Below are 12,179 nucleotides of genomic sequence, written 5' to 3'. Positions count from 1 at the left end.
TTAATTTTATAAAAACCTTTTCTTATTTACGTGGCTTTTCTAGTCAACAAGCTAAAACTACGTAAGTCATATCATATGTTTCTTTTTATGTATATAAAACGACGTATGTAGGCGCATACGTACTTTGTCCAAAATTCGCAAAAGCAATATGCAAACGCTTTTTCGCAATACTCGCATAGCTATGACAAATCGACATTTTCACAAATAAGGAATCGAGTTCTTGAATTAAACATTTATTGATCTACTTTTGTAAATATTTTGAATAAATAAATAATGGACTTGAGCAGAGGCAAAACATCAAACACTGTCTACCGTTGCACAACAAGTTTTGTATTTTAAACAAAAGACTAAAGCGGCAAACTTTTTATACCACACTATGTAAATATTAATTTATTCAAAAAAACAAAAAAAAAAAACACCAAAAAAAAATGGAAAGTTTTCTTGCTTCATATGATCATTTAACATGCAACTTGTATAGAAGAGAAACAATAAAGAATAAGAGAATTGAAAAATCCCGCCCACGCAAGGACATATGACATATAAAAGTGATTTTCGTAATTCGTAAGTCGCCACTAAAATCATCGTCTATCAATCTATATTTTTCCCTATGCTGTTTTTTAGGATCTTAATTTTATATATCATACATATATAAGCGGATGCTTTCAATTTAACAAAAGTTCTCTAGCTCTTACTCTATTAGTTAGATCTACGCTTGACGCTCTGCAGAATATTTTGGGGAACAATTTTACAAGTTTACCATTTATATTAATTTTAAAAACTTTGATGCACTCACTGCTTCGCTAAGCAGTTGCGAGTTCTTTCCCTCCCCCATGTATTTAGAACATCTCTCCCGTTAGGTTGAGGAATTAAAATTTTCCATTTTTGCCATTTATTGTGAAAATGGGCAAAGTTGGATTTTATTAATATGCAAAGCATTTTTAAATTTATTATTATTATTATTATTATTATTACTATTTTAAGAAAGTTAATTAACAAAAAGTGCTACTGTCCATATCTTAAGCACTCATCATTACCGAGAGTAAGTGGAAAAAATGGATCAATGTCTTGTCAATGTTGGTCATTGAAATTATCGATTCGAATCCTTAGACAAAGCCAATTTTCCACCATTTGTGGCCAATGTCGCGATGGACAGACAGCAGCTTTAGAATATGAAGAATATAAAGGAAAAAGTGTGGAATGGAATGAGATGAGTTAAGACTATGTTATATATACATATATACATACATGCATATAAATATTATATATATATATATATACACATATATCTACATATAAAGTATGTTCTAAAGCAAACGGAACTTTTTAGCGGCCTTTCCGCTATTCATTCTCTGCCAAGCGTGCTTGGCAATCGCAACTGCCTTTATTGTATAAGTGTAAAAGTGAATACAAAATAATTTCCTTTAACTCCAATTAGAAGAAGAGATTGATAGTTAACGAGACCGTTTTCCAATTTATATGTACACATATATCAAAGGCTCGCGGTTGAGACAAATTACGTTTCAGAAAATAAAATATCAAGCATTAGTTGATTATGATCGCTGTAGCTGTAGCTATCACACAAATGTCTCAAATCGAGCCGAATAAAACTTTGATTTGGTTGATATCAATGGCGAAATGGTGTAGCAAAGCTCAAATGGATGCGTAGCAAAGATTCGCGCTAAGCCGATTGCAGTTGCTTCACTATTTGTTTTCCTTTTAGTTCTTTTTCTGTTCTTTTTTTTTTTCTTGTCTTTTCTTGCTTATCCTTCCAATAAAGATTGTATGTAATAATAGACCAAAGAAATATATTACGTTTCCTTTACGCGCGAGAGGAAAAGTTTATTAGAAACAAACACAACCGCAACAAATCTAATTACAATTTAATTTCCCCAGCTCGTGGTAGTATGGAAAAGCACAAGAGCCGGCAACTGCGAACGGTGGGCAGGGAAAAAAGTAAACGATATCGTAAATGCTTCGCAAGTAATAATTGAACTCCAAAAGCAACAATTTATTAAAACCACATTCCACAAATGAATGTACGTTCATTGCAAAGCAATAGCATATCGCTATCAACAGATGCAGATGCAGATAGATCTCTTTTTTTTTAAAGCAATTCAACAAACAATCCATGGATCCACGATTCTCTAGTTGAGATTCGAGCTCGTGTGTATTCGAAAAGTGGAAGATTAACAAAAACAAAATTCAACATCAAATGCAAAAGTCTGATTGATGATTGCAAAGAGTTGTTTGTATCTTAAATCTTAATTTAATTATTATATAATGCTTTAATTATGAGTTATGTTTGTTTGTTTTTTTTTTTTTTTTTTGTTTTGTTATACAAAATCCATAGCAAAACCTGTAAGAAGAAAATTTTCCTTTTTTTAATAAAATGCTTATACATATTCAACGGGAACGATTGGCAGGAGAAGCGAAATTTGAAAATGTGAAATCGTTTAAGATCTTTATGAAATGACTCGTTCGTTTTCGAGAACTAGGATCTTGAGCTTTGAAGGTTCGCCTAAAAAAGCATACCTAAAGTTAAGCTCTTCCTTCCTCCGCACTTGACCCAATAATCCCGTAAATTGCTTTATGGTTTTGCTTAATAGTGAAGTAGCTATAGAGAACTCCTACTAGGATATGTTAGATTTCGTATCATAAAGATTCCCATATATCTGGAACGATGCATCGTAGACGTAATAAGATGTATATACAGAACGTGTTTAGACAGCATGAACAGTCGGCCTATCTCCACTTTCCCATAAACTAACAGCTTACTAAACTGAAAACTCTGTTCACCTTAATTTCAGTTGCGGTCCATACGTTCGACTGTATAAGTTATTTAGTCTCTCGACGCATTTTGATTTAAGCATCAACTTTTTTAAGTTAATCACGCTTTAGTTTTCTTGTTGTATTCTTTAATGTGGAATAAGACGCTCTTCACGTGTATCGTATTTAACGATTGTTGTGTTGCAATAATCACTTATTCAAACTAAAGCAGCTTTTTATATACCCTGCCATACCGTATTATGTCACTTTTGTATAAAAACTTACGCTTGCATAACGTGTTGCGTTTAGTTTTCTTTAAAGCAAATACAAGAAAGCAGATGCGTTAGATATAAAAAAAAATTTTTTTTTTTTTTTATTTTTTAATTTTTTTTTTTTTTTTTTTTGGTACTCTCTTAAGACTAACAATAAAAAAGAAAACATTTTCTACATAAATTTTATTAATAACTTAAGTTGCCGCTTAGCGCTTTGCATATCAATTAGACACAAAAATATTTTTGTTAAATTGTTTTTCTTTTACTTAACGAATACAAAGAATTTAAGAACGTTTTTTTTTTTTTTTCATTTTTCAAATAATAAATAATTTCTATAGCAAAGAGAAATAAAAACATAATAGTGGAATCGGGTCCGCCATTGAATACTCTACATCGCTTCGCCCAACACAGCTATTCATATAATGATTGTTTAGAAAAAGGCGCTATGTATAAAGTGGTCGAAAAAGTGGTCTAGCGTGAAGCATTCTCTATAGAGTTCGTCTTCGGGCCGAAATACTTATGTGCACCAAATTTCAAAAAAGATATCGCGAAAATTGCGATCTGCAGTTTCAACACGAGAAACCAAGACGAACAGATGGACAGAATAGCTTAGAATCACTTGCTGAATTGATCGGTATAACGGAAGTGGGTCCGTACTAACTGAACATATTCTTGTGCCACAATTTCGATCAACGAAAAACGGCCAACTTTCATTAATTTTTTAATTAATTTATCGAAAATCTCCCAAGTATTGCACTAAGAAGTCTGTTTAACTTTAAAAATGTCTCTACTAAAACTTCGGATGAGAAAAGTTGATTAGTTGTGGGGGTTAAGTTGCAGATTGCTTTAAAAAATCGTTTTTCTAAGAAAAACGCATTAAAAATGTCAAGGTGCGTTAGAAATATTTCTTTATACCCTACACCACCTGTGGCAGAAAAGCATACGAAGACTTAGAAGAACTTGAGATAGACGCATCTTCTATTATACCGCTTTCACTTTCTGAATCGATCTAAACTTGACTATCCGCCTGTCCGTCTTACTTTCTTATGTTCAACTTACGGGCTGCAAATTCTGAAGATATTTTAATGAAATTTAGTACATTGACGTGTTTTGATGGAAAAACAAAAGCTACTGAAAATAGTTTGGATCGGACAACCACTTTGACCGCTTCCCATATGAAACCTTATTTCGAAATATCATCGTATGGATTACTGTATTAAGCGATGTAGTGTAAGGTGTTTACTCGCAGAGCAACTTCCACTATAGCGTTTCTTAATAATTTTTTTTTTTCCTTTTTGTTGATGCGACTATACAAACTACCTAGTCTACGTTCACAAAAAGAAAGAGCCGTTAGTCCTTGAATTTTTTTTCTTTCGTTTTATTTAAATTATGATAATAATAATAATTTCTTTTCTCCCTTAGTCTGATGTCGCAGAATCATACAAGTGCCCCTTCAAAAATTTCTGCTCGAAAGTGCCTCGTTTACTCGAATATAGATAGGGTCGCAAGTTTCTTGGGAAATGGAAGCAAATGCATCATTTTATTACCATGTGTATAATCAATAGTAAAGACTGCTTTCCGAACTCTTAAATTTCTGATAAAACACTTGTACTCCCTCGCATTGCTCTCAGCCTCAGTTACTTAGCGGCTCTCTCGATGAGATGTTTTGGTAAAGTCGCCTGTTAGAAGATTGGAAATGTGGTGTAAATCGAGAGACAAGCGGTCAGGCTCTAAACGCGCATACATAACGAATTTTTCCGAAACATTTCCCCATACTTTCTACAAGCTTCCAAGTATTCAGTAAACAAACAAAATTGATTTCCTGAAAATCCCTACCTCAGTATTTGCACTAATGCGCTAAACTCAAATAAAATAAAATTGAAGCAATTCCTTGTCTTCAATCCGATCAGCCCAATGTCTAACAAGTACAGTGATGGGACATAACGTCGAGGCTGAGGTATTAATTTCAAGTTTGCAAGTATTGAATTTCTTCTTTGACCTAATGCATAGGCTCAATGTTGTTTCTCCCAAACACCTCGATGGTGAATACCAATGTGTTTTATTTATTTATTTTTTCAAGTACTGTTAAGCACAACATTGTGCATATAATGTGCTAATATTATATATACCGTTCGCACAACCCAATAACAATTGTAAGCACACATGTGTAGATTGCAAAATACCATAGTCATAGGCGTACATCTGTTTGGCATTTTGCTGGAATTCGTTTCGTCCCATCTCTTCATTCTTTCGCTTCGTATCTGCTAATGATGGGTATTCAAGATTCACTCTCAATTGATTTAAGTCCTCTTAACGTTGTCGTTTTAAAAGAGTGTAACGGTGCTTAAAATTTCCACACGCACACGCACGCACGCACGCACACACATCTGACAACAACACTAAGAATAATATGCCTAAATCTATCTATTCGCTATCAAAAGAATGAAAAACCATTTGAATTATCAACTTATTAAAATTCATAACTTCACGCTTACATTTATCATTTATTTCAACGCAAAATACCGATGCATTGAACAACAATAATAACAATAAAAATAACGGCAACCGATCAAGAAATAAAAAAAAATTAAAATTAAGTAAATTTTTTTTTTTTTTTTTTTTTTTCATTAATTTTTTCTTTTCACCTTAAATATAAAAGCTTAGAAATTTTTGAAAATTATTCTATAAGACCTCTTCATATCTTCATCGAAAGAACAAGCAAACAAGTAGGGATTCAAAAGTAAACAGAGCCATCGATCAAATCGAAAGAAAAAAGGCGACGAGAATAATGAAATCAGACTCACTTTAGCTTGAATCTTGGACACCCTTGGTATCCCAGGTGAAGAATTTAATGATTATCCAAATAACGAGAAAATGATGTAAATGAATTTGGAATGAATTTTTTTTTTTTTTTTAATTTCGAAGGGTTAAATGAAATGCTTAATGTATACACAACGGATCGAAATCTCTTTCTCTCTCTATTTGTGTTAAGCCAATTCCAAGAATTGCTGAGCGAAAGGGGTAACTGGACTTTGGAAAAGTGAGTAGAACGGGAACGGATATGCGTGTGAATGGTTGAACAGGTCGACAGATGACTAAATTCCTATTGAATAGAGATCATCGTAGGCACGAGAGAACGGGCTGAACGTAATGACATTGACATCGGGAAGAGTTGAACGAATAAATTAAAGAAAAATATAAGTTGCTTGAACGAATAATTTGAGGGATGAGCACCCGAGCGGAGAGCCAGACGACTATAATCGGAAAAGTTTTTTTTATTTTGTAGAATTTACGCTACGTATCGGTGATCTGTTACAAACGTTATGATTATAGTAACATGTCGCCGTATTTTGATGACGCGGTTATAGAAATTCAAACCGAGAACAATAGTAACCAAAATGCCGGCAACATTTTGTTTGCGTTTACATAGTTTATGGAAGTATTTAAAATTCTTAAAATGTTCCCTTAAAAGAGAGACACTCACGTGTTACGCATGCTTATGAGGTCATTTGCGTGATTTTGCAAAACAAGTGCATTTCATTTGATTATTTCTTTGAATGTATACAAAAGACCAAGTGTATATAAGCGTATATTTATATGTGCCTCTATTTGTCTATATGTATGTACGTATGTATGTATATATATATATACATATATATATATATATATATATATATATGTTTATTATTATTATTGTTATTACTATTATTAACTTTATTATATTCTTAAATATTATACTCCGTTACTGTGTGCCGTTGTTAGCATTGTATTATGCGATGGGATTTCGTGTTGTTTTATAATATACTCCTGCTTGCGTCGTATTTAGATATAAAATTTTATTTATATGTGCTCTTATAAAGCACATGTATTCGTTGTCTAGTTTAATTGAAATTTATGTTTACTGCTTGGTAATATATATATATATGTGCATATATTTATATATAGATAAACTCCATTATATGTAATTGATTGATATTTGAAATGAAAATATAGAGAAAATAATTTAAAAAAAAAAATTATACTTAGGTCGAATCGTTTGATAGCTAGCACTATGTTTTTTTATCTATTATCTGAAACAAGCTACTCAGAGCTGATAGGGTTACAAAAACATTATTCGATATTTATTTAAGCCTCATACACAATTCGGTTTCTGCTCCTCTTTTTTCATTGGTTGTTCTAAAAACGGAAGGAGTACGCGTTGCTGCTGAATCATGATATCCCCTAACCAATGAAGGCGGTACGTTATCCAAAAAGTGTACAGGCTTGGCTAACTTTTAACAGCAATATACTTGTATATCGATTCTGCTCCCATGTGGGAAGATCAGCCAAATCTATTATCAGTTGCTTGAAACGCAAGAAACCACTGCTGCCTATAACCAATTTTTTTCTTTTATATATAACCAATTACTCCGAGGATGTCCCCTGTACATGTAGCACGGTTGGTCAGAAAGAAGTAGAGAAAGGGAAACATGAATAGGAATGCAATTGAGGCGACCAATAGAGAAATCGTGGTTCTAGCAGGCGAAAAAGCATTACAAGTAAAATTTTGCTGCACAGCGAGATTCGACTTCAGACAACAAAATCTAGCAATATTCGATTATAATATGATATGGAATGAAAATATGATGAGGCTTTCTGATTAACGCCTTTTTTAACCAACTATTCATTGTCTGCCTGTGACGACGACCCCAAAAGGGTTACTTTTCTAGATAGCATTTAAAGATCAGATTTGCTTATACCATGACCTTTATATTTTGTCAAGTAGATGGTGCAGCACAGTATTTGAAATAAAATATCTTTTCACGGTTTTCTTGAGAGAAAATTTTTTGCTTGCGAAAGAACTGGAAATCTGGTCTAGACTGTAGAGCTGATAAGCTAAAATATTCCACAATACAATTTTAATGAGCATATTTATCAAGATTATTGCCTTTCACATATCCTTTTTTGCTATTAGCAATACTTTGTACGCCATCGGCTGTAGAATGTTATCTCAAACCATACACAATGACTGCAGTCTAGCACAGCACTTTCAGATAATAGTAGATAACCATAAATGCAATCGTCTCGAATCACGCATCAAATGTCAATTTTGAATGCAGAAAATATAAGAAAAATCAGAAACTTTACCTCGAAAAATTGCTGGACAAACCGAGGTAAATGTACTTCACGGAAGGAAAGATCGATTGCGGGAATACTCATCTGTTCGTTTAGCTTATAAGTTCGTTTTCAGTCACTGCTGCTCGGTTCAATTCTAATCATCATTAAAATCCTGTCACATATATGGAAGAGTGAAAAGCCAATACAGCCTTGAGTTCGCCTTCGCCTTCGCCGTCTGCGTTTTACAGGTTCTGGTTAAGTCAGACAACGAATACTTTCGGTTATATTCCGCTCACTCTTGATTAGCCTGTGCAGTTGAGTCAACGCAATGATATCCGTTTATTCGGCTATCATAAGTGTAAGGAACTTTTTGTTCTCTTATTAATACAAACGAATTCTGGAATCGATTTACTCATGTCCATCTTACATCCCAGCTTCTAAGCTCATCATTGAACAATAAAAATTTGATTTTATAAAATCTTAACTCCAGTTTAGTAATAATAGAAAACACAAAAAAAAAAAAAAAAACAAATCCGCCCATGGTGACATGTATATATATATATATATATATACATAGCATTTTTAATTTTGCGTATGGCATGAAAAACTTAACATGAAATTATATATATATGTATATATAGTATAGTGTAATATAATTTCAAAGATTTTTAATATTTGTGAACAAACTTTCTCACGCTAATGTGTAAGTCAGTAAGTTTTTAAATCATTATTATTTCATTACATATATACAAAATTTAATTTGAATTTATTAAAAAGGTGTGTAATCAAGTGCAATCAATGACAGACTTGAAGGCATCTGAGATCGAGAGAAGTTTCATTTAATTAATTAATCGTCACCTAGAAAATAATGTGTACATTATTTTTCCATTATTCCTATTCCTGGAAATTCAAGATATTAGTATTGTCATTATCGAGTTTCCCAGGTTTGGACTCAGCTGTTCTGGAATTTTCTCTTGATGCCCTCATGATTGCACGATATAATTATTACTGTATACATTTGCAAGTCATTGATATTGCAAAAATCCGCGCATCTAGGCCACTCTAGAGGGCAGCACTCGCTTTGCATACCTTCTCCAATGCATTGTGCGTCCCTACGTACTGTACACCTTTTATTGCACTTTTTCCCGTACATGCAATCGCGATGAGAGTTATTATAACCTTTCCTCTATTGTCCATAACTTTAATCTCTTGTCAAGTACACTGTTTATGCGTTTTGTGTGAGCGAGATTACGGCATCCATAATATCGATCATTTTTTTTGGCCAATTCAATACAACTATGTGCGGTTTATTGGCGCTTATTGTTCGGTCAGTACGTTGTGGCTTGCATTCTTCACTTTGGAGACCATTTGTGAATGATGCCATGAACTAATGGGAAACTCACGGGATCCTACCATCAATTTTCGAAGCCCATTGAAAAATTATCAACCCGAGTAGTAGAGTAAGTGTCATTCTCTCCTTGCCCATCGCTCTTCGAAAGACTTTCAGCAATACGAACATTTTCGGACATCTCTCGATCTTTCTTGAGGATGACGTTCTGTTTTGTACGCGAAGGTCAGACACCTATGGGACATTAGCGTTGCCAGGCCAGATATGCTAAATTGTAGTAATAAAATAATTTGCTTAGTCTTGCATAACGCACAACATGCATAATATTTGAGTCAATATGCGTTTGCTAAGCAAATCGAAAAAGTCGCTTTCAAGCGACTGTAAGGCGAATAAGGAGATTTAGGAAAGAAATACGCATTAAAAATCTCATAAATATTACAACCTTGACATAATTTTACTTTCGATTCAATATTTTGTTTGTTTGTCTAAATGTCAACTTGCACAGCGACAAAAATATAATTTGGAAATAGAATTTGGCAAAAACATTTTATGGGATCGCTTGAACAACTACGGCAAACAGTCTTCAAAATATCACTGTTTCCTCAAAATACTGACCAGAGCCATTTATTACATGTAACTCGGTATGTTCTTTCTTCAATTTATCCTTGAGATGATAAATGATAGAGACCCACTTCGAAGCGATAATAAAATTTTCTTATCCATTTTTATTGATACGGTCTTCTTTAATAGATTTGTCATAAATAATAATTTTATTTATTTGTTTGTTTATTTATTTATTTACTCATTCATTTATATTTTCCATACTGAACTGAACTATTGACTCACATTTTCTACTCTTGTTCAGGTTTATTAGTATTTTTTTTCCTCTTGATTATAACAACTATAAGATGCCAATAAAATGGCATGTAAAACCAAAAGAAATCGTGCCACTAGCAATTTATGTAACTATTATTGCTGTTGTTGTGTTTGTCGTTTCTCTTTTATTTCCTATTTTTATTTAATGACATTATCATCAGTCTCACATCATTACCATCATCATCGTCATCGTCATCATCATAGACGTCGTTATCATCGCCACTAGCAACAACTATAGCACCCACAACGACAATTGCTAGCTAACAGCAGACAATTCAGCGTAAAAGTCTCCCGTAAATGTTAAACTGAAGTGACCCTAAACTAATACCTAACTGATGAAGGCAAAAAATTGAAATTCTCCTACATACCATTCACACAGGAATACACACACAGGCGCGGGTATTTATAAATACATCGAAAATATACACATAAATAAATTCGAAATTCAATTTCATTTAACTAAACCCAGAAAACCAAACAACAAACTCTCACTTACTCCCTCACCAGCACCGCTGTGTACGGCTGACTTTTAATAAGAAAATTCAGAAAAGCATCAAAGCAAGGCATTCGTTGCCACAGCCTAAACGTTTGGAAAAACGATGAAAATAATTCCTTTAATTCCAAATAAATAAATAAAAGGAAAAAAAAAAAAGTGAGAAAAAAAAAAAAAAAATTGTAATACGTAACATGGAAACGTGACAGTAGTGACCTAATGGACCTTTTCCATGCTTCTCATTTCCTTTTTTTTTTCTTTTTTCATTTCATTTTGTTATTTATTTATTTTTTTTCCTTTTCTTTTTTTGCCCAATTTTGTCAGATTGTATAATGTATATGTTCGAGGAGAAGAAAGATAATATAAGAGAAATGTGACATAAAATTAACTTTCATGCATGTGCTTACGTTTACTGCTTCTTTTTTTGCTTTTTTTTCAGCAAATATTCTTAGAAATATTTGTATTCAGTTCGTCGCAAATATTTACTAAAAAAGGCATCACTTAAACTAAATGACCGTAAAATACAAATATTAGTTATGCTTAAGAACATTTGCACACACACATTTACACACACACACACACACACACACACACACAAAGTTATGCAAATAAGCACACAGCAGCTGATGAGTGAAACTAAGTAAACAATTGTTAGCTGTTATTAGCCGTATACCAGGTATGTGTATGACTACGTACATAAAGCAGAAAAAATAGAAAAAATATAAAAAATAAATAAAGAAATGAAAACAAAAAAAAAAAAAAAAATTAAAGAATCTACAAATGATGACCGCATTATCAATAGCCACTCACTCTATGCTTGCCGCGCTCTCCTCATCCTCCTCCTCCTCCTCCACTCCCTCCTCATAAAAAATCTTTACTGCTTACACTATTTTATAGAATCTAATAATTTCTTTAAATGAATCATCCGAATGACATACATACCTTCTATATTCTATAAACTTTACATGCAAACGGAACGATATATTGTGGTGCTAACAATAAAACAATGCTTTTTAAAGCTTTAAGAGAAAACAGAGAAACGGGCAGTTTTTTCCCACACATTCACCGATTTAGACCAATTTCAATATAAACCTATTCAAAGGAATTTGAGTCTATGAAATTTCACTCTTCTATTAGATACAAAAAAAAAAAAAAATTAAAATAAAAATAAAGAATAAAGCGGACGTTAAAACAGCCGAGTCTCGGTATTAACTTTTCTTTCGTTTCCCTGATGCTTGCAGGGAAAAGCCAATAATTCAAACTGTGGGCGGATCTGTAGTTCGATTTCACTCCGCCTGCATGGTTCAGGCCGTGAAGCGACTTACAA

The 12,179-nt window shown here is 33.0% G+C and overlaps 1 protein-coding gene across 1 annotated transcript in view; it reads right to left on the bottom strand.

The window, feature by feature from the left end:
• Window positions 1–12,179, bottom strand: part of LOC119644992 (dendritic arbor reduction protein 1) — a 91,712-nt gene that overhangs the window by 33,917 nt on the left and 45,616 nt on the right. The window lies entirely within an intron of this gene.

This window comes from Glossina fuscipes, unplaced genomic scaffold (genome assembly GCF_014805625.2).
Source record: "Glossina fuscipes isolate IAEA_lab_2018 unplaced genomic scaffold, Yale_Gfus_2 1, whole genome shotgun sequence".
Taxonomy (NCBI): Eukaryota; Metazoa; Arthropoda; class Insecta; order Diptera; family Glossinidae; genus Glossina; species Glossina fuscipes.
The sequence above is the reverse complement of the archived record's forward strand: the minus strand, read 5'-3'. Positions and strand labels throughout refer to the sequence as shown.